Consider the following 16,695-nt stretch of genomic DNA (forward strand, 5'->3'; position numbering starts at 1 on the left):
GATGGAGCTATTTGTTTGCGCTATTGGAGAGGCTTGGGATAGGCCCTTCATTTGTGGCTTGGGTGAGGTAGTTGTACAAGGACCCGAGGGTGAGTATGCATACGAACAAGATGAACTTGGGATACTTTCCATAGTGAATGAGGCTCATGTCCCCCTTCAGTTTGCACTGGCTCTAGGACCCTTGGCCAATACGCTGAGGTGCTCAGAAAAATGGAAGTGGTTAAGGAGGGGGGGGGGGGGGGGGGGCATGTGGAACATAGGGTGTCCCTGTATGCGGATGATTTGCTGCTGTATATTTCCAATACAGGTGCTTCGCTGGGGATAGAATGGGATTGCTTAAGTGATGGCTAAAGGAGTAGTGTGGGAAAGAGGGATTCCGTTTCATGGGGCATTGGCATCAGTACTGGGGCAGGAGGGACCTGTACCGTTGGGATGGTCTTCACCTGAACCATTCTGGGACCAGTGTTCTAGCGAATAGGATAAATAGGTTGGTCACAAGGACTTTAAACTAGCAAGTTGGGGGGAAGGGAAGGGTAAAGCTATGGACAGTATAATGGTTAATGAAGATCAAGGCAGCAGGTTACGTGACAGGTTATTATGTAGAGATATGGGTTCAAAGACAAGGAAAATTAGGAGAAAGGGTAAGAGGAAAAATAAATTGCGAAAAGTTACTGATCAAGGTGTTAGGATTCATAACAAAGACATAAAAAACAGCATAAGTGTACTTTACCTGAATGCTCGTAGTATACGAAATAAGGTAAATGAGTTGATGGCGCAAATCATCGTGAATGACTATGATTTAGTGGCCATTACTGAAACAGGTTAAAAGATGGTCACGACTGGGAGTTAAATATCCAAGGGTATCAGACTATACGAAAGGATAGAATGGACGGTAAGGGCGGTGGTGTAGCTTTGTTGTTTAAGGATGGCATCCGGGCAATAGTAAGGGATGATATTGGTGCTATGGAGGACAAGGTTGAATCAATTTGGGTGGAAATCAGGAATAGTAAGGCGAAAAGGTCACTGATAGGAGTAGTCTATAGGCCACCAAATAGTAACAGGATGGTAGGGCAGGCAATAAGCAAAGAAATAACGGATGTATGTAGAAATGGTACAGCGGTTATCATGGGAGATTTTAATCTGCATATCGATTGGTTTAACCAGGTTGGTAAAGGCAGCCTTGAGGAGGAGTTTAAAGAATGTGCCCGGGATAATTTCCTGGAACAGTATGTAATGGAACCTACAAGGGAACAAGCGTTCCTAGATCTGGTCCTGTGTAATGAGGGAGGATTGATTAATGATCTCATAGTTCGGGATCCTCTTGTAAGGAGCGACCACAATATGGTGGAATTTAAAATACAGTTGGAGGATGACAAGGTAAAATCAAACACTATTGTTTTGTGCTTAAACAAAGGCAATTACAATGGGATGAGAGAAGAACTAGCTAAGGTAGACTGGGAGCAAATACTTCATGGTGAAGCAGTTGAGGAACAGTGGAGAACCTTCCGAGCGATCTTTCACAGTGTTCAGAAAAGGATCATACCGACAGAAAAGAAAGACGGTAGAAAGGGGAAAAATCGACCGTGGATATCTAAGGAGGTGAGGGAGAGTATCAAATAGAAGGAAAAAACAAACAAAGTGGCAAAAATTAGTGGGAGACTAGAGGACTGGGAAGTCTTTAAGGACAACAGAAAGTTACTAAAAAAGCCATAAAGAAGAGTAAGGTCGGCTATGAAAGAAAACTGGCTCAGAACATAAAAGCAGATAGTAAAAGCTTCTGCAAATATATAAGACAAAAAAGAGTGGCTAAGGTAAATATTGGTCCTTTGGAAGATGAGAAGGGAGATTTAATAATAGGAGACGGGGAAATGGCTGTGGAGCTGAAAGGTTTTTTGGGTCAGTCTTCACAGTGGAGGACACAAATAACATGCCAGTGACTGATGGAAATGAAGATATGATAGGTGAGGACCTTGAGATGATTGTAATCACTAAGGAGGCAGTATCGGGCAAGCTAATGGGGCTAAAGGTAGACAGGTCTCCTGGCCCTGATGGGATGCATCCCAGAGTGTTAAAAGAGATGGCTAGGGAAATTGTAAACGCACTAGTGATAATTTATCAAAATTCACTAGACTCTGGGGTGGTCCCAGAGGATTGGAAAGTAGCAAACGTGACACCACTGTTTAAAAAAGGAGGTCGGCAGAAAGCGGGTAATTATAGGCCGGTAAGCTTAACTTCGGTTGTAGGGAAAATGCTGGAATCTATCATTAAGGAGAAAATAGCGGGTCACCTGGAGGGAAATTGTCCCATTGGGCAGATGTAGCATGGGTTCATAAAGGGTAGGTCGTGTCTGACTAATTTGGTAGAATTTTTTGAGGACGTTACCAATGCAGTAGATAACGGGGAGCCAATGGATGTGGTATATCTGGATTTCCAGAAAGCTTTTGACAAGGTGCCACACAAAAGGTTGCTGCATAAACTAAAGATGCATGGCATTGAGGGTAAAGTGGTAGCATGGGTAGAGGATTGGTTAACTAACAGAAAGCAGAGAGTGGGGATAAATGGGTGTTTCTCTGGTTGGCAACCTGTAACTAGTGGGGTCCCTCAAGGATCAGTGTTGGGCCCGCAGTTGTTCACAATTTACATAGATGATTTGGAGTTGGGGACCAAGTGCAATGTGGCAAAGTTTGCAGACGACACTAAGATGAGTGGTAAAGCAAAAAGTGCAGAGGATACCGGAAGTCTGCAGAAGGATTTGGATAGGTTATGTGAATGGGCTAGGGTCTGGCAGATGGAATTCAATGTTGCCAATTGTGAGGCTATCCATTTTGGGAGGAATAACCGCAGAATGGATTATTATTTAAACGGTAAGATGTTAAAACGTGCTGCTGTGCAGAGGGACCTGGGTGTGCTGGTGCACGAGTCGCAAAAAGTTGGTGTGCAGGTGCAACAGGTGATTAAGAAGGCTAATCGAGTTTTGTCTTTCATTGCTAGAGGGATGGAGTTCAAGACTAGGGAGGTTATGCTGCAATTGTATAGGGTGTTGGTGAGGCCGCATCTGGAGTATTGTGTTCAGTTTTGGTCTCCTTACCTGAGAAAGGACATATTGGCACTGGAGGGAGTGCAGAGGAGATTCACTACGTTGATCCCAGAGTTGAGGGGATTAGATTATGATGAGAGGTTGAGTAGACTGGGACTGTACTCATTGGAGTTTAGAAGGATGCGGGGGGATCTTATTGAAACATATAAAATTATGAAGGGGATAGATAGGATAGATGCGGGCAGGTTGTTTCCACTGGTCGGGGAAAGCAGAACTAGGGGGCATAGCCTCAAAATAAGGGGAAGTAGATTTAGGACGGAGTGTAGGAGGAACTTCTTCACCCAAAGGGTTGTGAATCTCTGGAATTCCTTGCCCAGTGAAGCAGTTGAGGCTCCTTCTTTAAACGTTTTTAAGAAAAGGATAGATACATTTCTAAAGAATAAAGGGATTCGGGGATATGGTGTACGGGCCGGAGAGTGGAGCTGAGTCCACAAAGATCAGCCATGATCTCATTAAATGGCGGAGCAGGCTCGAGGGGTCAGATGGCCTACTCCTGCTCCTAGTTCTTATGTTCTTATGATTTGGGTCTTTTTAAGGATATTAACTAACTTTGGGGAAAAGTGATTTTTTTGTAGTGTCTCCTCTGGGGGGGGGGGGGTTGCCATTTCGGCTGGCAGCAACCCACTTTAGGTATTTGGGAGTGCAGGTGGCACGGGACTGGACTCTGCTCTGCAAGCTGAACTTTACATGTTTAGTGAGCAGGGTTAAGGAGGATTTGCTGAGGTCGGATAGACTTCACCTCTCGTTGGCTGGCTGGGTACAGGCGGTCAAGATGAACATTCTGCCATGGTTCTTATTCTTGTTCCAGTGCCTGCCGGTCTTTTTACCAAAGTCATTTTTTTTGGGGGTGGAGAGGTTGATTTTGGCATTTATATGGGCGGGTAAAGTGGCAAGGATTAGGAGGACAGTGCTCCAGAGAGGGCGACAGTCGCGAGGTTTAGCCATTCAGAACTTGCAATATTATTATTGGACGGTGAACGCTGAGAGGGTGCAGCATTGGAGTAGAGAGTCGGAGACGTCGTGGGCGAAGTTGGAGGCTGGTTTCTGTAAGGGATCGGGGTTGCGGGCGCTGGCAACGACGCCACCCTCGTTTACCCCAGGGAGGTACACGGGAAGCCCGGTGGTGGTGGCCATGGTGAAAGTTTGGAGGCAGTTTCAGGAGCACTTTAAATTGGGGGTGGGTCGAGGATGATCCGAAAGAACCATAGGTTTGAGTCTAGGAGGATGGACACGAGGTTTCGGGGTTGGGAAGAACGAGGGCTGGTGGGAGTAAGGGATTTGTTTTGAATGTCAATTTGTGACCCAGGAGGAGCTGGAGATGAAGTATGGGGTCCCCCTGGGGGAGAGGTTCAGGTATATGCAGGTGTGGGGTTTTGTAAAAAAGGTCTGCCCTATCATCCCCTTGTTGGAGGGGCTGTTGTCAGTGGGGGGGGATTGGAGGGGGAGGCTGTCTCGGTGATCTATGGGAGGATATTGGAGGGGGACAGGGCATCTCTGGAGGGGGTCAAAGCCAAGTGGGAGGAGTTCGGGATGGAGGGACTGTGGTATGAGGTGCTGCGTAGGGTGAATGCCTCAACCTCGTTAGCGAGGCTGGGGATGGTTCAGTTAAAAGTGGTACCATGGGCGCACCTGACCAAGTCAAGGATGCGCCGGTTGTTTGAAGGGGTGCAGGATGTGTCTGAGCCGTGCGGGAGGAGCCCAGCCAATCATGTGCATATGTTCTAGTCCTGCCCGAAGTTGGAGAAGTTTTGGGTGTCGTTCTTTAGCACCATGTTGGTGATCTTACAAATTCCATAACTTTGGCAGTTGTAGTTCTCAAGTCGGGCATGTCACTGTCCATATTCTCTGCAGTGAAAACATCTGGTCCAGATTTAGTACTCTCACTATGTGCAGACAATAATTGGTCAGTGTGCTGATGCCAAATTCATTAATTGTCAGATTGGACGGTATATGAAATCAGACCCAGTTTGGCTAATACAATTGTTGGAGTCCATTCTTCACTTGTCTCACATGAACACATTCCCTAGGGCCAAATACTCGGGGCTGGATTCTCCGTCGGCGGGATCTTCCGTTTCGCCAGCAGCGCACTCACGCCTGTGGATTTCCCGTTGACATGGGGGTTCCCACAATGGAAAACCCCATTGGCTGTCTGGTGGGATGGAGAATCCCACCCTCTGCTTGTAGAATGTGTCCCCTTCTAGCCACTTCTGTCTGATATTGTTGCCTGACTATTTCTGAAGTTGAAGGGGAGTCAATGGGTCAAACTGCGTGCGTAGTTTCCTTTTGAACATCAGTATAGCTGGTGAGCTTTGTGTTGTTCAATACACAGTCAGGTTTCTGTATGTCATTAGAAAGCTATTGGCACATTTAGGTCTCTTCAGCTAGTCCTCAAATTCGGCTGATGTGAACTGTGTACCATTATCGCCCGTGACCTGTTCAAGTCCCCGAATCTTGCAAATACCTCGTCAAGCCTTTCTATGGTCTGTTCCATAGTTGTCGATTTCATGATGTCAACCTCCGGTCACTGTGAATGCCCGTCAACCAAGTACCTCATACCTGTCGTTTGCAGTGGAGTGTTGACTTTGGGATGTATTAGAGTGCTAAAGTGGGAGTTTGTGACTGACACAGTTCGGTGAGGAGGGAGCGAGGTGCTCTTTTCATTTCCTACCTGTCCTCAAAGAGCGTGAGGGGAGACGGGAGTTTACAAAGAACGCAGCTGACTGCATTGGCGCGGTGAGTAAATCCAGTAACTTACCTTGGACATTCGCGACCTTGCCTCCAGGGAGCAGCCCCGGGGGCGGATCATCGAAGCGGTGAGTATCGGGGATTCAACTGAAGCTGAATAAAAACCAAAAAAGTGACATCACAGGACACCTGTGCTAGATTTGAAAGTAAGACTACAAAACTAATTAATAACTTAAATAAATAAATAACCTGCTGGGCAGGTGATGTGCTGTATGTGCTTCGTGTGGGAGCTGGCAGATCCCATTGCGAGCTGCAGTAACCACATCTGCAGCAAGTATTTGTTGCTTGAGGAATTTTGGCTCAGAATTGATGAGCTGGAGTCTGAGCTTCGGACACTACGGCACATCAAGGAGGGGAGAGTTTCCTGGAAGCTTTATTTCAGGAAGCGGTCACACCCTATAGATTAAGTAACTCAAATTCGGCCAGTGGTCAGAGACAGCAGGGTGTGACAAAATTTGGCAGCTGGAGTTTAATGTAGATAAGTCGAAAAAATAGGCAAATTATTATCGAAATGGAAAGCAGACTGAAAATGCGTCTGGGCAGAGGGTGTCTTTGTTCATGAATCACAGCACATCAGTGTGCAGGTATAGCATGTAATTAAAAAGGCAAATGGAATGTTAGTGTTTATTGCAAAAGGACTGGAGTATAAAAGTAGAGAAATATAGTTGCAATTGTGTAGGGTGTTGGTGAGACCACATCTGGAGAATTGTGTCCAGTTTTGGTCTCCTTATTTGAGGAAGGATGTGGTGGCATTGGAGGCAGTTCAGAGAAGGTTCATCAGATTGATTCCGGGGATGAAAGGGTTGATGTATGAGGACAGATTCAGCAGTTTGGGCTTATACTCGCTGGAGTTTAGAAGGATGAGAGGGGATCTGATTGAGGTGTATGAAATACTAATTGGGATTGATAATGTAAACGTAGACCAAATGTTCCTCATTGTGGGACAATCTAGAATGCAAAGTCGCAGATGTAGGTTGAGAGGCGGTAGATTTAGAAGTGAGATGAGGAGGAACTACGTCTCACAGAGCGTGGTGAATTTGTGGAACTTGCTGCCCCATAGTGCGGTGGATTCTGAGTCATTAAATAGTTTCAAGAGGGAGACAGATGTTTTTCTGATAAAAGCGGGTTAAAGGGATATGGGCAACAGGTAGGGAGGTGGATTTGAGACCAGGAAGAGATCAGCTATGATCTGATTGAATGGCGGAGCAGGTGCAAAGGGCTGAATTGCCCACTTCTGCTCCGAATCCCTATCTTCTTATGCTCCCTGGAGATTGTGCAGATAAGAGACTCAGGTGGTTTCCGACCCAACTAAGGTCAATGTAGCTTTGTGGACAGGGAGAGGCGGGAGGAGTTGGAATCCCCGTTGGGCCCCGAGGAAATTATGAAATGTATTGGGTTAATGCAGACGGGTAATGCTCCCACTTTGATGGCTTTCCTATTGAGTTTTATAAGAAGTTTGCAGTGTTATGATGTGCAGACACACACATAATTATATACAGACAAGCAGCTAATGGACACAGAGAACAGGACATGACCAATAAACAGGCAGGACACTCAGGGATGGGATCTGACTATAAAAGACACGAGGCATGCGACTTCCGGGTGCGGCGATGACCAGCTGAGTCGCACGTTTCGGCAGCTCCCGGCGAAACGGACTTTTGGGCTCTTGATAGGAGCCCCAACGGCAATTTTGACGGCTAAAAACACTGTGCGGTAAACCAGAAGGGAATCCCCCCTGGATACGGATGAAAAAAGGAGGAGAAAGTGGCCGGGTTGCAGTGGATCCTTTAGAACAGCGGCAAGGAAGGCAAGCAAAAACCAAGATGGCGTCGGAAGGTGGCAGTTTAACATGGGGCCCTGAACAACAAGAGTTCTTGAAATGCTGTGTGGAAGAGCTCAAAAAGGAAATGAAGAAAGAGCTGTTGGCCCCGATACTACAGGCGATCGAAGGGCTAAAGGAGGAACAAAAGACCCAGGAGCGGGAGCTTCGGGTCGTGAAGGCAAAGGCAGCCGAGAATGAGGACGACATACAGGGCCTGGTGGTGAAGACGGAGACGCATGAGGCACATCAGAAACGATGTGTGGAAAGGTTGGAGGCACTGGAGAACAACGCAAGGAGGAACAACCTGAGGATTCTTGGTCTTCCTGAAGGTGCGGAGGGAGCGGACGTCGGGGCATATGTGAGCACAATGCTGCACTCGTTAATGGGAGCGGAGGCCCCGGCGGGTCCGTTGGAGGTGGAGGGAGCATACCGAGTGATGGCGCGAGGACCGAGAGCAGGAGAAATTCCCAGAGCCATAGTGGTGAGATTCCTCCGTTTTAAGGATAGAGAAATGGTCCTTAGATGGGCAAAGAAAACTCGGAGCAGTAAATGGGAGAACGCGGTGATCCGCGTTTATCAAGACTGGAGTGTGGAGGTGGCGAGAAGGAGGGCGAGCTTTAATTGGGCCAAGGCGGTGCTTCATAAAAAGAAGATAAAATTTGGAATGCTGCAACCGGCAAGACTGTGGGTCACATATCGAGGGAGGCACCACTACTTTGAGACGGCGGATGAAGCGTGGACTTTTATTGTGGAAGAAAAACTGGAATGAGTGGGTTATTAAAAAGAACGTTTGAACAAAGTGGTGGGGCGAATGTGGGGGGCGAAGAGGGGGGCTAAAAAGGGGGGAAAGAGGAGTTTTATGTACTAATCCTGCGATGTGGTAACTTTTCTCTCTTCCACAGGTGGTGATGGGGGAGGAGGGGAGGTGGAGGAGATGGGGCGTTGGCCATTGGGGGCGGGGCCAAGGGAGAAGCTTGGTTCCCGCGCTATGATAATCATGGCGGGAATAGAGAAGCAGGAAGGAGGGGGCGTCGCACGGTGCGAGCCGAGGTCACGGGGGAAGCCGAGGTCGGCCAGAGTTTGCTGACTTCTGGGAGCAACATGGGGGGAGTAATTACGCTAGCGGGGGATCTAGCGGGGGGGGGGGGGTGGGAGGGGGGAATTACTGGGTTGCTGCTGCTGGGGAGAGGGGGAGCTGGTATGGGAGGGGATGGGCGGGGGGGCACCGCCTGGGGGAGATACAGCTGCGTGGGAACCGGGTGAGCAGCTGGAAAAAGGGGATGGCTAATCGACAAGGGGGGGGGTAGGAAGCCCCCCAACCCGGCTGATCACGTGGAACGTGAGAGGGCTGAACGGGCCGATAAAGAGGGCACGGGTACTTGCACACCTTAAGAAACTTAAGGCAGATGTGGTTATGTTACAGGAAACGCACCTGAAACTGATAGACCAGGTTAGGCTACGCAAAGGATGGGTGGGGCAGGTGTTCCATTCGGGGCTAGATGCGAAAAACAGGGGGGTGGCTATATTAGTGGGGAAGCGGGTAATGTTCGAGGCAAAGACTATAGTGGCGGATAACGGGGGCAGATACGTGATGGTGAGTGGCAAACTACAGGGGGAGACGGTGGTTTTGGTAAACGTATATGCCCCGAACTGGGATGATGCCAATTTTATGAGGCGGATGCTAGGACGCATTCCGGACCTAGAGATGGGAAAGCTGATAATGGGGGGAGATTTTAATACGGTGTTGGAACCAGGGCTGGATAGGTCGAAGTCCAGGACTGGAAGGAGGCCGGCAGCAGCCAAGGTACTTAAAGATTTTATGGAGCAGATGGGAGGTGTAGACCCGTGGAGATTTAGCAGACCTAGGAGTAAGGAGTTCTCGTTTTTCTCCTATGTCCATAAAGTCTACTCGCGAATAGACTTTTTTGTGCTGGGAAGGGCGTTGATCCCGAAGGTGGGGGGAACGGAGTATACGGCTATAGCCATTTCGGATCACGCTCCACACTGGGTAGACTTGGAGATAGGGGAGGAAACAGGAGGGCGCCCACCCTGGAGAATGGACATGGGACTAATGGCAGATGAGGGGGTGTGTCTAAGGGTGAGGGGGTGCATTGAAAAGTACTTGGAACTCAATGATAATGGGGAGGTCCAGGTGGGAGTGGTCTGGGAGGCGCTGAAGGCGGTGGTTAGAGGGGAGCTGATATCAATAAGGGCACATAAAGGGAAGCAGGAGAGTAAGGAACGGGAGCGGTTGCTGCAAGAACTTTTGAGGGTGGACAGACAATATGCGGAAGCACCGGAGGAGGGACTGTACAGGGAAAGGCAAAGGCTACATGTAGAATTTGACTTGCTGACTACGGGCACTGCAGAGGCACAATGGAGGAAGGCACAGGGTGTACAGTACGAATATGGGGAGAAGGCGAGCAGGTTGCTGGCACACCAATTGAGGAAAAGGGGAGCAGCGAGGGAAATAGGGGGAGTGAGGGATGAGGAAGGAGAGATGGAGCGGGGAGCGGAGAGAGTGAATGGAGTGTTCAAGACATTTTATAAAAAATTATATGAATCTCAACCCCCGGATGGGAGGGAGAGAATGATGGGCTTCTTGGATCGGCTGGAATTTCCCAAGGTGGAAGAGCAGGAAAGGGTGGGACTGGGAGCACAGATCGAGGTAGAAGAAGTGGTGAAAGGAATTAGGAGCATGCAGGCGGGAAAGGCCCCGGGACCGGATGGATTCCCAGTCGAATTCTATAGAAAATATGTGGACTTGCTCGCCCCGGTATTGACAAGGACCTTTAATGAGGCAAAGGAAAGGGGACAACTGCCCCCGACTATGTCTGAAGCAACGATATCGCTTCTCTTAAAGAAGGAAAAGGACCCGCTACAATACGGGTCCTATAGACCTATTTCCCTCCTAAATGTAGATGCCAAGATCCTGGCCAAGGTAATGGCAATGAGAATAGAGGAATGTGTCCCGGGGGTGGTCCACGAGGACCAAACTGGGTTTGTGAAGGGGAGACAGCTGAACACGAATATACGGAGGCTGTTAGGGGTAATGATGATGGCCCCACCAGAGGGGGAAACGGAGATAGTAGTGGCGATGGATGCCGAGAAAGCATTTGATAGAGTGGAGTGGGATTATTTGTGGGAGGTGTTGAGGAGATTTGGTTTTGGAGAGGGGTATGTTAGATAGGTGCAGCTGTTGTATAGGGCCCCGATGGCGAGCGTGGTCACGAATGGACGGGGATCTGCATATTTTCGGCTCCATAGAGGGACAAGGCAGGGATGCCCTCTGTCCCCATTATTGTTTGCACTGGCGATTGAGCCCCTGGCGATAGCGTTGAGGGGTTCCAAGAAGTGGAGGGGAGTACTTAGAGGAGGAGAAGAACACCGGGTATCTTTGTATGCGGACGATTTGCTACTATACGTGGCAGACCCGGCGGAGGGGATGCCAGAAATAATGCGGATACTTGGGGAGTTTGGGGATTTTTCAGGGTATAAATTGAACATGGGGAAAAGTGAGTTGTTTGTGGTGCATCCAGGGGAGCAGAGTAGAGAAATAGAGGACCTACCGTTGAGGAAGGTAACAAGGGACTTTCGTTACCTGGGGATCCAGATAGCCAAGAATTGGGGCACATTGCATAGGTTAAATTTAACGCGGTTGGTGGAACAAATGGAGGAGGATTTCAAGAGATGGGATATGCTATCCCTGTCACTGGCAGGGAGGGTGCAGGCGGTTAAGATGGTGGTCCTCCCGAGATTCCTCTTTGTGTTTCAGTGCCTCCCGGTGGTGATCACGAAGGCTTTTTTAAAAAGGATTGAAAAGAGCATCATGGGTTTTGTGTGGGCCGGGAAGACCCCGAGAGTGAGGAAGGGATTCTTACAGCGTAGCAGGGAGAGGGGGGGGCTGGCACTACCGAGCCTAAGTGAGTATTATTGGGCCGCTAATATTTCAATGGTGAGTACGTGGATGGGAGAGGAGGAGGGAGCGGCGTGGAAGAGATTAGAGAGGGCGTCCTGTAGGGGGACTAGCCTACAGGCTATGGTGACAGCCCCATTGCCGTTCTCACCGAGGAACTACACCACAAGCCCGGTGGTGGTGGCTACACTGAAGATTTGGGGACAGTGGAGACGGCATAGGGGAAAGACTGGAGCCTTGGGGGGGTCCCCGATAAGAAACAACCATAGGTTTGCCCCGGGGGGAATGGATGAGGGATATGGAATGTGGCAAAGAGCAGGAATAACGCAACTGAAAGTTCTGTTTGTGGATGGGAAGTTCGCGAGTCTGGGAGCGCTGACCGAGAAATATGGGTTGCCCCAAGGGAATGCATTCAGGTAAATGCAACTGAGGGCTTTTGCGAGGCAACAGGTGAGGGAATTCCCGCAGCTCCCGACACAAGAGGTGCAGGACAGAGTGATCTCAAAGACATGGGTGGGGGATGGTAAGGTGTCAGATATATATAGGGAAATGAAGGACGAAGGGGAGACTATGGTAGATGAACTAAAAGGGAAATGGGAAGAAGAGCTGGGGGAGGAGATCGAGGAGGGGCTGTGGGCAGATGCCCTAAGCAGGGTAAACTCGTCGTCCTCGTGTGCCAGGCTAAGCCTGATTCAGTTTAAGGTATTACACAGGGCGCATATGACTGGAGCACGGCTCAGTAAATTTTTTGGGGTGGAGGATAGGTGTGCGAGGTGCTCGAGAAGCCCAGCGAATCATACCCATATGTTTTGGTCATGCCCGGCACTACAGGGGTTTTGGATGGGGGTGACAAAGGTGCTTTCAAAAGTAGTGGGGGTCCGGGTCGAACCAAGCTGGGGGTTGGCTATATTTGGGGTTGCACAAGAGCCGGGAGTGCAGGAGGCGAGAGAGGCCGATGTTTTGGCATTTGCGTCCCTGGTAGCCCGGCGCAGGATATTGTTAATGTGGAAAGAAGCCAAGCCCCCGGGGGTGGAGACCTGGATAAATGACATGGCAGGGTTTATAAAGCTAGAGCGGATTAAGTTCGTTCTAAGGGGGTCGGCTCAAGGGTTCACCAGGCGGTGGCAACCGTTCGTCGAATACCTCGCAGAAAGATAGATGGAATGGAAAAAGAAAAGGCAGCAGCAGCAGCCCAGGATCGGGGGGGGGGGGGGGGGGGGGGTGGGGAAGGGGGGGGGGGGGTGGAGGGGGGGGAGGAGGAACCAGAAGGACTCTCAGGGTTGTTAATATATACTGTATAATATGTATAGGTCGTTGCGACAGATAATTATATATTGGACTGTTAAATTATATTTTTGGAGAGTGTTACTTGTATAAGGTAGTTGCCAATTAGGGTTAGTTTTCATTTTTGTTATTTATTATTTATTCATTTTTTGTTTACAAAATAGGTCATTGTTATTTGTGTTGTTATAATATTGTGTAAAGGATGCACAATGTACTGTGTTGGTTGACCAAAAATTTTCAATAAAATATTTATAAAAAAAAAGACACGAGGCACTCACACTCCGCCTCTTTCCACTGATGAACATCTAGAGAGTCAGTCACGGGTGTTGTTAAAATCTCACACCTCCACCACGTGGCTAAGAGCTAGTCTGGTTCAGTCAGACAGAGTAACCACAGTTAAGTTAGCAGAGAGTCGAACTCACAGAGAACTGTGCTAACTGTGCCATTAGTTCAATAAACCTGATTGAACTAACTTCAAGGTCTGGAGTTTCCCTCTCTACCTCCTCCTCGAACCAAAAATAAAACAATTGCTGTAAGGATCCCAGCCGAGTAAAGATCAAGAGGGAGACTCGAGGGCAGGTAGAAGTAGAAAGAAGCTGAACCGTGACGTCACAGCCTGCAGGTAAGTGATTGGCTGGTGACTGGTAAGTAGTTTTTCTTTTCCCTGAGGTGTTATCATGCGGGGCGCAGTGTTTGCTGAGTGAGTGCTTGCTGAGAAGGAGTAATTTTTTAAAAAACTTACTGATGGGAGTTTCCAGCTGAATCCGGTCGGAGTGAGGACAGAGTGACTGCTGGGTAAGTAGTAAAGATTTAAATTGTTTGCGCAGGCCCATAACAGCTGATTGCTGTTCTTGTGCGGGGCACAGTGGTTGCTGGTTAAGTGTTTTATTTTTACCTGTATTTAAGTTGGGCAGTTTCTAAACCCGAGACACTACACGTAGTGTCCCCCACCCTTCCACCTTCTTTAACCCAAGGGGTAGAGTGAATAACAAGTAAGCTCTTTCTTTCTTTTTCTTTTATTATCTAGAGGGGATGGCAGGGAAGGCAGTGCAATGTTCCTCCTGCAGAATGTTTGAGGTGAGGGACGCTGTCAGTGTCCCTGCTGATTTCACCTTTGGGAAGTGCACGCATCTCCAGCTCCTCAGAAACCGCGTTAAGGAACTGGAGCTGGATGAACTTCGGGTCATTCGGGAGGCAGAGGTGGTCATAGATAGTAGCTTCAGGGATGTAGTTACTCCGAAGAATCAAGATAGATGGGTGACAGCGAGAGGGGCTGGGAGGAAGCAGTCAGTGCAGGGATCCTCTGTGGTCATTCCCCTCAGTAACATGTATACCGTTTTGGATACTGTTGAGGGGGACGACCGACCAGGGGTAAGCCACGGTGAACGGATCTCCAGCCCTGAGTCCGTCCCTGTGGCTCAGAAGGGAAGGAGGGAGAGCAGGAAAGCAATAGTTATTGGGGACTCGATAGTTAGAGGGACAGATAGATGGTTCTGTGGCAGCGAAAGAGACTCACGGATGGTATGTTGCCTCCCGGGTGCCAGGGTCCGTGATGTCTCGGACCGTGTTTTCAGAATCCTTAAGGCCGAGCGGGAGCAGTCACAAGTCGTGGTACACATCGGTACCAACGACTAGGTAAGAGAAGGGATGGGGATTTAATACAGGAATTTAGGGAGCTAGGGTGGAAGCTGAGAGCCAGGACAAACCATGTTGTCATCTCTGGTTTGTTGCCGGTGGCACTTGCGAGTGAGGTGAGGAACAGGGAGAGAGTGCAGATAAACACGTGGCTGCAGGGATGGTGTAGGAGGGAGGGTTTCAGGTGCGTGGATAATTGGAACACATTCTGGGGAAGGTGGGACCTGTACAGACAGGACGGTTTGCACCTGAACCAGAGGGGTACCAATATCCTGGGAGGGAAATTTGCTACGGCTCTTCAGGGGGTTTAAACTAATTTGTCAGGGGGCTGGGTAAACGAGCTGTAGTCCAGAAGCCAGTGTTGAGAGCAGTGAGGTACTGAGGAGGGTATCAAGGTCGCAGGAGTGTACCGGCAGACAGGAAGGTGGGTTGAAGTGTGTCTACTTCAATGCAAGGAGTATCCGGAATAAGATAGGTGAACTTGGAGTGTGGATTCGTACTTGGGACTACGATGCCATTGCGGAGACATGGTTAGAACAGGGACAGGAATGGTTGTTGAAAGTTCCGGGGTATAGATGTTTCAGTAAGAGTAGGGAAGGTGGAGGAGTAGCATTGTTAATCAAGGATAGTTTAACGGCTGCAGAAAGGCAGTTTGAAGGGGATCTGCCTACTGAGGTAATATGGGCCAAAGTTAGAAATAGGAAAGGAGCAGTCACATTGTTAGGAGTTTTCTATAGGCCCCCAAATAGTAATAGAGATGTGGAGGAAGAAATTGCAAAACAGATTATGGATAGGTGTGGAGGTCTCAGGGTAGTTGTCATGGGTGACTTTAACTTTCCAAATATTGATTGGAACCTCTGTAGGTCGAATAGTTCGGATGGGGTAGTTTTTGTACAGTGTGTGCAGGAGGGTTTCCTGACACAATATGTGGATAGGCCGACAAGAGGGGAGGCCACATTGGATTTGGTACTGAGTAATGAACTGGGCCAAGTGTTAGATTTATTTGTGGGAGAGCACTTTGGAGATAGTGACCACAATTCGGTGTATTTCACTATTGCAATGGAGAGGGATAGGGCAAGGTTTAGAATTGGGGGAGGGGTCATTATGATGCGATTAGGCAGGAATTAGGGAGCATCAGATGGGTACAGAAACTGTCAGGGAAAGGCACAAATGAAAAGTGGAGCTTGTTCAAGGAACAAATACTGCGTGTCCTTTTATAGGCATGACCCTGTCAGGCAGGGAGGAAATGGCCGTGTGAGGGAACCATGGTTCACAAAAGAGGTTGAATGTCTTGTCAAGAGGAAAAAGGGAGAGTATGTAAGGATGAGAAAACAAGGTTAAGTAGGGTCGCTTGAGGGTTACAAGGTAGCAAGGAATGAGCTGAAAAAAGGGCTTAGAAGAGCTAGGAGAGGGCATGAGAAGTCGTTGGCGGGTCGGATCAAGGAAAACCCCAAGGCTTTTTACTCTTATGTGAGAAATAAAAGAATGACCAGGGTGAGGATAGGGCCGGTCAAGGACAGTAGTTGGAACTTGTGCATGGAGTCAGAAGAAATAGGAGAGGCGTTGAATGAATTATTTTCTTCAGTGTTCACAAAGGAGAGGCGCCATGTTTTTGAGGATGAGATTGTGATACAGGCAGGTAGGCTGGAGGAAGTAGATTTTCTGAGGAAGGATGTATTGGCCATTTTGAAAAACCTGAGGGTTGACAAGTCCCCTGGGCCAGATGGGATATACCCAAGGATTCTTTTGGAGGCAAGGGATGAGATTGCAGAGCCTTTGGCTTTGATCTTTGGGTCCTCACTGTCCACGGGGATAGTGCCAGAGGACTGGAGAGTGGCGAATGTTGTTCCTCTGTTCAAGAAACGGAATAGGAATGTCCCTGGTAATTATAGGCCAGTTAGTCTTACTTCGGTGGTCGGTAAGATAATGGAAAAGGTCCTGAAGGATAGGATTTATGACCATTTGGAAAGATGCAGCTTAGTCAATGCTAAGGATAGTCAACACAGATTTGTGAAGGGTAGGTCTTGCCTCACAAATTTGATTGAATTTTTTGAGGAGGTAACTAAGTGTGTAGATGAAGGTAGAGCAGTTGATGTCGTATACATGGATTTTAGTAAGGTGTTTGATATGGTTCCCTATGGTCGGCTCATGAAGAAAGTAAGGAGGTGTGGAATAGAGGGAAATTTGGCCAATTGG

The sequence above is a fragment of the Scyliorhinus torazame genome, chromosome 13, assembly GCF_047496885.1.
Source record: "Scyliorhinus torazame isolate Kashiwa2021f chromosome 13, sScyTor2.1, whole genome shotgun sequence".
Taxonomy (NCBI): Eukaryota; Metazoa; Chordata; class Chondrichthyes; order Carcharhiniformes; family Scyliorhinidae; genus Scyliorhinus; species Scyliorhinus torazame.